This window comes from Nerophis ophidion, linkage group LG07 (assembly GCF_033978795.1).
Source record: "Nerophis ophidion isolate RoL-2023_Sa linkage group LG07, RoL_Noph_v1.0, whole genome shotgun sequence".
Classification (NCBI taxonomy): domain Eukaryota; kingdom Metazoa; phylum Chordata; class Actinopteri; order Syngnathiformes; family Syngnathidae; genus Nerophis; species Nerophis ophidion.
Window position 1 is genome coordinate 45,556,579 of NC_084617.1, and position 13,333 is coordinate 45,569,911.

Here is a 13,333-nt window from a genome sequence, read left to right on the forward strand (position 1 = left end):
CCTCAAAGATTGCTGCTGAGGGGAGAGCAGTACTACAGTCTCGGGCTGTACCCCTTGGGAACCTATTATACTGAGAGAACTAACAGTATTCCGCATGCTGTCTACCTGTCGGCTGGTCTGCCATTGATGTGGGAGGCAGAAAGAGACGCGATTATTATTGACAGGAATTCAGTGCTGCACTGTTTTGTGTGACATAAAGGTGATACAGTTGACACACTGCATGCATTGCTGAGAGTTTAACTGTTGACAAATATGTGACTTTTGCAGTGAAAGAATAAAACACTCAGTGTTATTCCCTCGACAGAACAGGGAACGGCCTCGATTTGTGTGTGAATCTCAAAGGTCAGCATGGCTGAATGATATAAACTCACTACTGATGCTTGTGGTCCGACCACAGGCGCCGAACCCGGACAATGCCGAGATGGCAACATTCATTGTTGTTAAATTTGTGGCAGGTTTGGTTCGTTTTACATAATAAAAAAGTCACAAATCATAAAGACCATAATTAACGAAGCCTAACCAAAATTTAATTTTGCCCTGAAATAAACAAATGACATAATCATCTTAACTTTGAACACACTGCACATGAGAGAATGAAGGGCATACTTACTCAACAGCCATACATGTCACACTAAGGGTGGCAGTATGAACAATGCCAACACTGTCATAAACATGTGCAATATAGTGAAACCATATAAAACAACAACGACAAACAGATGTTGGAAGAATATTTGAATTCCCTGTAACACCTTCTCTTCCAGAACGCTGCTTTATTAAACAAACACAATTGGTGGATCTACACCTAACAACTACTGTGATGATACCAAGTACAATAATGTATGTAGTCGATAATTCTACAATTACATTGATATTTTCTTACATCACTAAATCTTCTTTCATTAAAAAAAAAAAGTATAATATGTTTATCCATCCATCCATTTTCTACAGCTTGTCCCTTTTTTGGGGTCCCGGCGGGGGGGGGGGGGGGGGGGGGTTAGGGGGGCAGCCTATCTCAGCTGCATTTGGGCGGAAGGCAGGGTTTTTCAAAGTCAGTAAATACATCCCTGGACACATGAGGACTTTGAATATGACCAATGTATGATCCTGTAACTACTTGGTGTCGGAGCAATACCTAAATGTATGGTATCATCCAAAACTAACATAAAGTATCAAACAACAGAAGAATAAGTAATTATTACATTTTAACAGAAGTGTAGATAGAACATGTTGTAACTGAAAATAAGAAGATATTAACAGTAAATGAACAATTAGATTAATAATCTATTTTTACAGTTTGTCACTCATAATGTTGACAAAATACTAGAATGTAAATTGATATTTGCATCTGTCAGCAGACTAATTAGGAGTCTTTTTTGTTTACTTAATACTAAAAGACAAGTTGTCTCATATGTTGTCAAACATGGACTTGGACTTGGATTGATTCTTCGATGCAAAGGGAATTTGGGACGAGCCAGGCATGAATGTGAGTACATTTTTAATTATTACTACACAAACAAACTACAACAAGGCAAACAAAGGGCGCGCACAGGGGCGGAAGTACAAAAACTGGGCTATGAAACAAATGACTAAGATAAAGGCTACAAACTACAAACATGAAACAAAAACACTTGCACTGTGGCATGAATAACAAAACTTGCACTGTGGCATAAATAACAAAACTCACGTGGCGTGGACAAAATGAACAGCATAGCAAGGCATGGAGCAGATAATCTAGGGCGTGAAGGAGGTGGGAATGTTGGAGGTTGCCAGACTGACTATCTGGTATCTGTGGCTTAAATAATAACTGTGATCATTGCAAACAGGTGTGAGGGCTGAGGACAGGGGCCTGACTTGAGGGCAAGGTGAAAATCAATGAGTTGGCATGGAGATGAAAACAAACCAGGAAGTGCAAAACAGAACTGAGTGTCCAAAAAACAAAACATAACATGACCAAAACAAAACATGATCCATAAGCGTCACATATGTTCACTATTTTATTTAAGAACAAACTTGCAATAATAAACATATGTTCAATGTACCCTAAGATTTGTTTGTTAAAATAAAACCAATAATTACATTTTTTGTGGTGCCCTTTATTTCAAAGAGGACTAAAAAGTACCAAAATGGTTTTGGTACCGATAAAGGTACCAACATATTGGTATCGGCATAACACTAAAACACACACACACCGGGCACTCACTGGCAGAAACGTATATCGCCGCCTATGGGTACGACTATTAACAGGTATCTTTAAATACTGCACATTGTAAACATGATGTTGCATGGGGGATTCTTCAGTTGTGACTGATAATGGCTCATGTACAATAGTGCGAAAGACAAATGATGGGGAATTATCCATCCATCCATCCATCATCTTCCGCTTATCCGAGATCGGGTCGCGGGGGCAGCAGCCTAAGCAGGGAAGCCCAGACTTCCCTATCTCCAGCCACTTCGTCTAGCTCTTCCCGGGGGATCCCGAGGCGTTTCCAGGCCAGCCGAGAGACATAGTCTTCCCAACGTGTCCTGGGTCTTCCCCGTGGCCTCCTACCAGCTGGACGTGCCCTAAACACTTCCCTAGGGAGGCGTTCGGGTTGCATCCTGACCAGATGCCCGAACAACCTCATCTGGCTCCTCTCGATGTGGAGGAGCAGCGGCTTTACGTTGAGCTCCTCCCGGATGGCAGAGCTTCTCACCCTATCTCTAAGGGAGAGCCCTGCCACCCGGCGGAGGAAACTCATTTCGGCGGCTTGTACCCGTGATCTTATCCTTTCGGTCATGACCCAAAGCTCATGACCATAGGTGAGGATGGGAACGTAGATCGACCGGTAAATTGAGAGCTTTGCCTTCCGGCTCAGTTCCTTCTTCACCACAACGGATCGATACAACGTCCGCATTACTGAAGACGCCGCACCGATCCGCCTGTCGATCTCACGATCCACTCTTTCCCCACTCGTGAACAAGACTCCTAGGTACTTGAACTCCTCCACTTGGGGCAGGGTCTCCTCCCCAACCCGGAGATGGCACTCCACCCTTTTCCGGGCGAGAACCATGGACTCGGACTTGGAGGTGCTGATTCTCATTCCGGTCGCTTCACACTCGGCTGCGAACCGATCCAGTGAGAGCTGAAGATCCCGGTCTGATGAAGCCATTAGGACTACATCATCTGCAAAAAGCAGAGACCTAATCCCGTGGCCACCAAACCGGATCCCCTCAACGCCTTGGCTGCGCCTAGAAATTCTGTCCATAAAAGTTATGAACAGAATCGGTGACAAAGGACAGCCTTGGCGGAGTCCAACCCTCACTGGAAACGTGTCCGACTTACTGCCAGCAATGCGGACCAAGCTCTGACACTGATCATACAGAGAGCGGACTGCAACAATAAGACATTCCGGTACCCCCATACTCTCTGAGCATGGGGTACCGGAAACTCTCTCAGACAGGAGACTCTGCCAGACGTTCCCAGCAGACCCTCACAATGCGTTTGGGCCTGCCAGGTCTGTCCGGCATGCCGGATGGGGAATTAATATATTAATATTTAGTGCCGCTAGGAAATGTATGGGGGGATTTGGTCATTTTGCCCTAATTAGTACACAACACAAATAAAGACTTAAACAAGCCGAATCAATTACAGTGCATGAATGACAACTGACTTATTGCACTGTGTTCTATGTGCGCTGTTTTGCTTTAATGAAGAAAAAAAAAAAACACATTAAAAAGTGGATGATACGTGTGAAATGTAACAAGAACAAGTTCGAATGTTGACCCTTATAACACAGATTGAACAGGAAAAGGGTTTTTTCTCGAGTGGGCATTATTGTGTTCAAGTAATAATAGATGATAAAATGAATTTGAAATGTCTTATAAAAAATATATACAAAATAAAATAGCAAGAAACACATCAATAATGAAAAAGGCGAAACATGTTCTGGACCAAAAAACACTTTATATTTTTTACTGCTCGCTAGTGTTACCATATCTGAGTTATTGTGTAGAAATATGGGAAATAACTACAAATGTGCACTTCATTTACTTACTGTGCTACAAAACCGATAGATTAAAATTAAATGTTGGATATAAAGAACATACAAACCCTTCATTTATTAAATCACAATTAGTGAAAGTCGATGATTTGGTGTGTTTGCAAACAACTAAAATTATGTACAAAGCAAACTATAACCTGCTAGGCAAGAATGTACAACAATTCTTCTTAACAGGAAAATCTAATTTAAAACATTTGTATGCTCGTACAACACTTCAAAACTTTAGCATATCCAATATGATTCAGTTTAAGAGACTGTTCAAACTACAAGTGTTCACAAAGAACACAGAACAATAATTATGATGAACATCTTCAACCTTTTTTTAATTGAGAGAAAGATTATTTATTCATTCAATATTTGTTTGCTTATTATGGTATATTATTTATTTGTTCACTTTTCTGTTACAGAAAACAAGGCCATTGGATACAATTACTATGGTATAAAAAGGGGTAGGATTAAATAACCTCTGCTTCTCTGTTTCTTCCAACTCCTTTTCGGACGTGCTGCAACGAAACAACTGGTTCCCCAGGCACTGCTTCCTCATTGGAAGACATCCGCAGTCGAGGCCAACAGAACACCATCCCCAGCATACACAGTGTTGACATTGCACTGCTTCCCCTTCCTAAGGCGGCGGATGGTGGTCCAGAATCGCTTTGAAGTCGTTTTCCATGGCTTCTCCAAACTCCTCCTATGTCCGAGTATTTACCTCCGCGACCGCTGAAGCCGCACACCGCTTGGTCTGTTGGTACCTGTCTGCTGCCTCTGAAGTCCTATGAGCCAATAGAGCCCGATAGGACTCTTTCTTCAGCTTGACGGCATCCCTTACGTAGGATTCTAGGATTACCGCCACGACAGGCACCAACCACCTTGCGGCCACAGCTCCAATCGGCCGCCTCGACAGTAAAGGTACGGAACATGGTCCACTCGGACTCAATGTGCAGCGTCTACCTCGTGACATGTTCAAAGTTCTTCCGAAGGTGGGAATTGAAACTCTCTCTGACAGGGGACTCTGCTAGGTGTTCCCAGCATGCGTTTAGGCCTGCCAGGTCTGTCCGGCATCTGACTTGCAATCACCGAGTGGTGATTGCAAATCCGATGTCGTGGTGCCAAGTGCACATATAGGCACCCTTATGTTTGAACATGGTGTTCATTATGGACAATCTGTGACGAGTACAAAATTCAAATACCAAAACAGCACTTGGGTTGAGATCCGGGCAGCCATTCTTCCCAATCACGCCTCTCCAGGTTTCACGGTCATTGCTAATATGAGCGTTGAAGTCCCCCAGTAGAACTACGGAATCACCCGGGGGAGCACTCTCCAGTACTCCCTCGAGTGAATTAAAAAAGGGAGGGTACTCTCAGCTTCCGTTTGGCGTGTACGTGCAAACAACAGTCAGTAACCGTTCCCTCACCCGAAGGCGGAGGGAAGCTACCCTCTCGTCCACTGGGTTAAATTCCAACGTGAAGGTTTTGAGTCGAGGTACAACAAGAATTGCCACCCCAGCCCGTTGCCTCTCACTGCTTGCTGGCAACGCCAGAGTGGAAGAGAGTCCAGCCCCTCTCAAGACAACTGGTTCCAGAGCCCTTGCTATGCGTCGAAGTGAGTCCGACTATATCTAGCCGGAACTTCTCCACCTTGCGCACTAGCTCAGGCTCCTTCCCTCACAGCGAGATGATGTTCCATGTCCCAAGAGCTAGCTTATGTAGCCGAGGATCGGACCGCCAAGTGCCCTGCCTTCGGCTTCCGCCCAGCTCACGTAGCACCCGACCTCTATGGCCCCTGCTATGGGTGGTGAGCCCATTGGAGGGGAGACCCACGTTGCCTCTTCGGGCTGTGCCCGGCCGGGCCCCATCTGGACAGGCCCGGCCACCAGCCACTCGCCTTTATGCCCCACCTCCGGGCCTGGCTCCAGAGGGGGGCCCCGGTGACACGCGTTCCGGCAAGGGAAAACTGGGTAAATCGTCTGTATTTTTCATAGAGGTCTTCAATTTCCTTATTAGTCATATACATTTTTTTAAGTAGACTGTTGATTTTACAGTAAACATTTTACATTTACAAAATTTTACTGTAAAATACAGTGTTATTTTATTGTTTTTTAAATAACATTTTACACTAAATGGAAAAAGAGTACCACTGTTTATATTTTTTTTTGGGGGGGGGTTAACACAAAAAGCTGGCAGCTTCGTTGCCAGAATTGTACTGTTAAATTTACATTGGTTTTTACAACGTTAAATTGTAAATGGAAAACAGTCCAAGTTATTTTTTTTTAATCTGGCAACTTCGGTGACAGTTTTTCTACCGTAAAAAAAAAAAAAGCCTTTCAATTTACAGTAATACACCATTAAAAACAACAAGCCTAGATTTTACGGTCAAAAACTGGCAACTCAGTCAACACAATTAAAAAAAAAAACAGTAGTGGTTTTTTTCAATTTACAGTAATATGCTGTAAAGAACAACATAACATTTATTGTAATTTTTATTAATTTGAGGGGTAGTTTGCTGTAAAGTTAAGTATTTTTAATTAATTTTTATTTAAACAAAAACATGTTTGTAACATGTTTTTGTTTGTAACATGTTTTGTAACATACTGTAATATTTGTTGCAAAATTAGATACTATTAGAGTTTAAAAGGTATGCAATTTCAACCAGTACACATATTTTTTCCCTTTAAAATTAAAAAATCAATTACATTTTGTGAAAAATTATTACGTATTTTATTGACACATCTAATTTCCAGGTGTTCGCGGGCCAAATAAAATTATGTTGCGAGCCAGATCTGGAACCCTGGCCTTGAATTTGACACCAGTGAGATAAATGAACAAGTCAATGAACGAGTTGTAATCTTGAACAAAACATTATTCGTGATTGTGACCTTGCAGGTTGTTTTTGATTTGGGGTCTATTTCCCGGTGGCACAAACCTGCACAGTGCAACATGACAGTTTCTTTCCTAATGAGGCTCTGTCTTTAAAAGGGCCAGAAGGTCACCCTGGGTCAAAATGAGACAAAGTCAACCTGATCTCGTCAGAGTTGTGTGAGGAAGTCTGGAGCCACTGTCATTCTAAATCATATCTGCTGGATGTGGACAGGAAGGACACAATTCGTATGTGCATGTGCCCACAACATGTATAAAGAGAGTGTCTGCATGCTCTTGAAACATAAAACAGGTTATCGTTAAAAGACACTATGTATGATATCACATTTACACTGAATCCGTTTGGCATAAGACACCTGTATTAACATCTTTGATGAACCTACATTTCTACTGTACCAAAAAATCATTGCATGCTTACAATGTACTGGATAAAATTATCAAAAATGTTTGCCATTAAAATGTAGAGTAAAATATTTCAGCAGAGCGTACATGAGAGTGGTAGTGATCAGTGTGGTGGCAAACAGCAGATAGTTTTGTTTTTTTTTTCTCAATGTTTAATAATGTAATTTTAATGTTTGTTATGTGTATTTATTATAAAAAAAATAAAACCTTAAAAATATATGTATTTTTTAATGGTTGTGATGATAATGTCAGTGAGGGATTTCAAATCACTGCTATTGTTATGATCCGCTGCCCGGATCATATTATATGTTTAGATTTTTGAGTCTTTTTGTCTCGGCGTGGCGCAGTGGGAGAGTTGCCGTGCGCAACCCGAGGGTCCCTGGTTCAAATCACACCTAGTACCAACCTCGTCACGTCCGTTGTGTCCTGAGCAAGACACTTCACCCTTGCTCCTGATGAGTGCTGGTTGGCGCCTTGCATGGCAGCTCCCTCCATCAATGTGTGAATGTGTGTGTGATTGGGTAAATGTGGAAGTAGTGTCAAAGCGCTTTGAGTACCTTGAAGGTAGAAAAGCGCTATACAAGTACAACCCATTTATCATTTATGTCCTGTTAGTTTTGGACTTCTTTAGTTCCTGGTTGCACTTCCTTGTTTGTTTTGTCACTGTAGTTACGTATGATTTTCACCTGCCTCGGTTTTTTGGGACACACCTGTGTCCAATCAAGAGACTATATTTAAGCCTGCCTTTTTTATCAGTCTGTCTGGGTTCCTTGTTTGCGGTAAGCAACAGTCGCGTTTGTGTTTCTGGTTCCAGTTTCTGAGCTAAGAATTCGCCTTAGCTTCCTGTGCGTTCAGCACGCTGTTCTTTTGTTTATTTCTGTCTGTTTAGTACTGTGTATTATTTATTAAATCATCCTACCTTTACGTTTTCGTCCAGAGTGTCCTTTGCCTCCCTGGGGAGAACAAAATCCCGAATCAGCATGCGTCCCAAGCGTGACAGCTATGTTGGAATTCTTATTAATATTGATACTGTTGTTGATGTTATTCATTTTGGTTTAACTAATTTTGGATTGTTTTGTGTCATGTTTGTGTGTCCTCGCAATTGCTCTGTGGATTGCTATTCTGAATTTTGGTTTTGGAATTGGAATTGTATTATGGTATTATTGTGTATTATTTTGTTGAATTGCTTAATAAATAAATACAAAAAACAGAACAAGAATATAAATTATGGAATGTAAAAAAATATATATTCCTACCCTTTTCTCTCAAATGAGCATGAATGCTCTACAGTGCTATGAAAGGTTACCCGAAGATTACTCGATTATGAAAATAATGTTGGGAAATTATTCACCATCAAATCTTAAGGACGTGCCGATACATTGATTCTTAGATGCAGCACGTGACCACCAATGTCGATTAGCAAATGTTAAAAAATAAAAATTTCCATTTATAACATAATGCCATTTAACAGAACACATTCATTTTAAAACTGTCTATATATAAGTTTAAATGATGAAATATTCTTCCGGCCCAAAAAAAAAAATGTTTAGGGCTGTCACTCACACTGTCTCGTCAACACGTACGCGTAAGGATTGGGCACACTCGGGCTGGACAATTTATAAATTTTTTATTTAAATTTTGATTATGTCTTTGATTGATTCAATGATTGAAACTTTTATTAGTAGATTGCACAGTACAGTACATATTCCTTACAATTGACCACTAAATGGTAACACCCGTAAAAGTTTTTCAACTTGTTTAAGTCGGGGTCCACGTTAACCAAATCATGGTAATTCATTCTCAAAATTATGAAAAAAAATTATATTAAGAAAAAAAAAAAAAGATTAATGGGCCGCGCAACGTGCATGCCGGAGCTTGTGACAGTGAAACAGCATGTCTATGAGAAGTTTGGGACGTCATCAGAGTTACTGCTTTTTATTTGATACAGCGCTAGTATGCCTAATCAATAATCACTCAACTCAACAAAAAGTTAGGCATGATTTCCGCGTTCACGTAACCGCGGACGGAGTGTCATAATTGGCCAATCAAATGGGATTGACCCGTTTAATTGACGCAAAATAATATCAGGGGAATTGACATAAATGTAAGCGAAATGTTGTAATTGTGAGAATAAGAAACCTTTGTTTGGGAAAATAATGTATCCGGCAGCGCTCAATTATCCCCGATACACTTAACCTGATAAAACATGTGAATGTGGAGACGGCCACTTGAAATCGTGACTAAACAAGGAAGCTAACAAGAACATTCCATACACCCTCATCTGCTTGTGTTGTTGTGAACGACATCTTCGCTGTAACATCAATGTACAATGGTCGCAACTTGAGAGGCGCTCTCCCATCGTGATGCTGAGAACAACAGCAAAGCAACCCCCCCCTCCTTCAGAATAATAGCGCGGTGCACCACATCCGGTTTGACAGCGCTAAGAAAATTAACGTTTCAAAAAAGTACCTCACAAAAGCATAATTAATGATATATTTACACCATAGTTATGCTTTGACCTAAAATACTGGTCAAATTTGTCCAAAGATGTACTGTACCGACAAATGTTAATTAAATAATGTATTGTATGTATTTATTTATATGACAGGGACAGTACATTTAAACATTGCCACCCATAAGTAACCGATGTCAAAGTACATAAAGCTTCTAGCCATAGGCTAATTTGTAACACAGCTCCCTGGTTAGGCTTTTACAAAAAAAAGTAAAGTAAAGTGAAAACACATACAAAAGGATTAAGACAAGTACAAACCCCGTTTCCATATGAGTTGGGAAATTGTGTTTGATGTAAATATAAACGGAATACAATGATTTGCAAATCATTTTCAACCCATATTCAGTTGAATATGCTACAAAGACAACATATTTGATGTTCAAACTGATAAACATTTTTTTTTTTTGCAAATAATCATTAACTTTAGAATTTGATGCCAGCAACACGTGACAAAGAAGTTGGGAAAGGTGGCAATAAATACTGATAAAGTTGAGGAATAATCATCAAACACTCATATGGAACATCCCACAGGTGTGCAGGCTAATTGGGAACAGTTGGGTGCCATGATTGAGTATAAAAGCAGCTTCCATGAAATACTAAGTAATTCACAAACAAAGATGGGGTGAGGGTCACCACTTTGTAAGCAAATTGTCGAACAGTTTTAGAAAAACATTTCTCAATGAGCTATTGCAAGGAATTTAGAGATTTTACAATCTACGGTCCGTAAAATCATCAAAAGGTTCAGAGAATCTGGAGAAATCACTGCACGTAAGCGATGATACTACAGACTTTTGATCCCTCAGGCGGTACTGCATCAAAAACCGACATCAGTGTGTAAAGGATATCACCCTATGGGTTCAGGAACACTTCATAAAACCACTCTCAGTAAATACAGTGGGTTGCTACATCTGTAAGTGCAAGTTAAAACTCTACTATGCAAAGCTAAAACCATTTATCAACAATATCCTGGAACGTTGCCGGCTTGGCTGGGCCCGAGTTCACCTAAGATGGACTGATGCAAAGTGGAAAGATGTTCTGTGGAGTCCACATTTCAAATTATATTTGGAAACAGAGGATGTGGTGTCCTTAAGGAACTAAGAGGAAAATAACCATTTGGATTGGTATAGGCGCAAAGTTCAAAAGCCAGCATCTGTGATGGTACGTGGGTGTATTAGTGCCCAAGGCATGGGTAACTTACAAATCTGTGAAGGCACCATTAATGATGAAAGGTCCATACAGGTTTTGGAGCATCATATGTTGTCATCCAAGCAACGTTATCATGGGCACCCCTGCTTATTTTTTGCAGGACAAGTGTTACAACAGCGTGGCTTCATAAAAAAAGAGTGCGGGTACTTTCCTGGCCCGCCTACAGTCCAGACCGCTCTCCCATTGAAAATGTGTGGCGCATTATGAAGCGTAAAACACGACAGTGGAGACCCCGAACTGTTGAACGACTGAAGCTCTACATAAAACACGAACGGGAAAGAATTCCACCTTCAAAGCTTCAACAATTAGTTTCCTAAGTTCCCAAATGTTTATTAAGTGTTGTTAAAAGAAAAGGTGATGTAACACAGTGGTGGACATGCCCTTTCCCAACTACTTTGACACATGTTGCAGCTATGAAATTCTAAGTTAATTATTATTTGCAAAAAAAAAATAAAGTTTATGAGTTTGAACGTCAAATATCTTGTCTTTGTAGTGCATCCAATTGAATATGGGTTGAAAAGGATTTGCAAATCATTGTATTCTGTTTATATTTACATCTAACAAAATTTACCAACTCATATGGAAACAGGGTTTGTACATAATAAAATACAATAAACATACTAAATGGCCCAATTTGTCCATATTACACTGAGTTCTAGTGCTCACATGTCCGTATTTCCTTAAATCACTTTTGCAGTTTTTTGGAGAAATGTTTAATGTCCAACTGTGACTTTAACTCCAGTGACAAAGAGTTCCACATATCTGAGGCCTTCACTGAGAATGCAGACTAACCCAGACTCATCTGGCACCTTTTCACTCTGCATAACATTTTTGCATTTAATTAATTATGTTTTTGTGTTTTTGTTTTTGCACAAAAAGCATGTACAGTACTCTATAGTGGTTAAATTGTCAGGAAGGTTTGGTAACGAACTCCAAGGTGCAGAAACGGCAGGCTGGATGCAGAAAAACATGATTTAATGTCCAAAATAAAATGCAGGAAAACAAGAATTTCAGAAACCAGGAAACAGGCAAACTGGAAACAGCAAACAGGATACAGCTAACAGGAAACAAAGAAACAAGGAGCTGGGAGACAGGAAACTGCAAATAGCTATCAGGAACCAGCAACAGGAACAGCTCACAGAAAACAATACTCCAGCACTGATTGGAGGGCGAGGCAGATATAAATAGTGGCCTAAAAGGCAATTGCCACCAGGTGTGCCAGACTGCCAATCAGGTACAGGTTAGGGAAACAAGCGCTTAGTGAGATGTGCAGGAAATAAAACACAAACAGAGGAAAAACTAAAACATAACCAACTGTCAGTGACAAGCCTAACACGAGCCCCCCTTCGGATAACGGATACTAGACGTTCTAGAAAAAAAACAAAAAAGTCCAAAGTCACTGGAGGCTGGAGGGCGCAGAGAGGACAAGGCAGTGGGCCGCCAGGCAAATGTCAACAACGGGGAAGAGTCAGGCGGCGACGGCGAGTTGATTGTCGCCGCAATTGGCGAGGCGGTCGCTCATGGAACGACCACTTCCGTGTCCGACAAGAGGTCCGCATGCCGCCGCCTCATGACTGCCCGTGCGTCAGGCCAGCTTGGAGTGGCGGAGGCGATGATGCTGGAGACGCTGGCAAAGCCGTGGCACGGCCCGTCAGAGACGAGGAAGACGATGTCGTCGGCGTGGGCGGAGCCAGAGATGAGGAAGACGATGTCCTCAGCGTGGGTGAAGCCAAAGACAAGGAAGACGATGTCGTTGACATGGGCAGAGCCAGGGACGAGGAAGACGATGTCTTCAACGTGGGTGGAGCCAGAGACGAGTAAGACAATGTTGTCGGTGTGGGCGGAGCCAGAGACGAGGAAGACGATGTTGTTGGTTTGGGCGGAGCCAGAGGAGCAGGCGGCTCGTCTGCCGACCTGGACGGAGTGAGAGGAGCAGGCCGCTCGTCTGCCGATCTGGGTGGAGCCAGAGGAGCGGGCGGCTCGTCTGCCGATCTGGGTGGAGCCAGAAGATTTGAGCGGGCGGCTCGTCTGCCAATCTGAGTGGAGCCAGAGGAGCAAGCGGCTTGTCTTGCCGGCCTGGACGGAGTCAGAGGAGCAGGCGGTTCGTCTGCCGATCTGGGTGGAGCCAGAGGAGCAAGCGGCTCGTCTGCCGGCCTGGGCCGAGCCAGAGGAGCAGGCAGCTTGTGGGAGGGCCCAACAAGGTTGATGGAGCCGTCCAGGCTCACCGTGGTTAAAAGTAGCTGTGCATTCCCAGCTGCACAATCATAGCCCCCCCCTCAGGGACAGATCCAAGACGTCC